Source organism: Corvus kubaryi, unplaced genomic scaffold, assembly GCF_017639235.1.
Source record: "Corvus kubaryi isolate FWS band 111438036 unplaced genomic scaffold, C.kubaryi_AGA036_p1.0 135, whole genome shotgun sequence".
NCBI lineage: Eukaryota > Metazoa > Chordata > Aves > Passeriformes > Corvidae > Corvus > Corvus kubaryi.
Genome location: NW_024580669.1, coordinates 68,008 through 68,719, shown reverse-complemented (window position 1 = coordinate 68,719; position 712 = coordinate 68,008). Strand labels below are relative to the sequence as shown.

General features: G+C 56.0%; 1 protein-coding gene across 1 annotated transcript in view; it reads left to right on the top strand.

Moving 5' to 3' along the window:
• LOC121676817 (skin secretory protein xP2-like) overlaps window positions 1–712 on the top strand; it is a 34,670-nt gene that overhangs the window by 796 nt on the left and 33,162 nt on the right. The gene's annotated exons all lie outside the window — the stretch shown is intronic.

The following is a 712-nucleotide window of genomic DNA, read 5'->3' as shown; positions in this document are numbered from 1 at the left end:
GGTGTGGAGAGCCCAGGGCAGGAATGGGAATGGGAAAGGCTGGGAAATGCTGGAATGGGGCTGGGAAAGGCTTGGAAAGGGCTCAGAGCGGTTTCCTGCCCAGGCGTGGAGAGTTGAGGGAAGGAGTGGGAATGGGAAAGGCTGGGAAAGGCAGGAATGGGGCTGGGAAAGGCAGGAATGGGGCTGGGAAAGGCTCAGACTGGTCCCTGCTCAGGTGTGGAAAGCCCAGGGCAGGAATGGGAATGGGAAAGGCTGGGAACGGCTTGGAAAGGCTGGGAAATGTTGGAATGGGGCTGGGAAAGGCTCGGAAAGTCTGGAAAAGATTGGGAAAGGCTGGGAAATGCTGGAATGGGGCTGGGAAAGGATCGGAAAGTCTGGAAAAGATTTGGAAAGGCTGGAAAAGGCTCAGAGCGGTTCCCTGCCCAGGTGTGGAGAGTTAAGAGCAGGAAATGGGAATGGGAAAGGCTGGAAAAGGCTTGGAAAGGCTGGGAAATGCTGGAATGGGGCTGAGAAAGGCTTGGAAATGCTGGAAAAGGCTCAGAGCAGTCCCTGCTCAGGTGTGGAGAGTTGAGGGAAAGAATGGGAATGGGAAAAACTGGGAAAGGCTGGGAAAGGCAGGAATGGGGCTGGGAAAGGCTCAGACTGGTCCCTGCTCAGGCGTGGAAAGCCCAGGGCAGGAATGGGAATGGGAAAGGCTGGGAAAAGCTGGGAA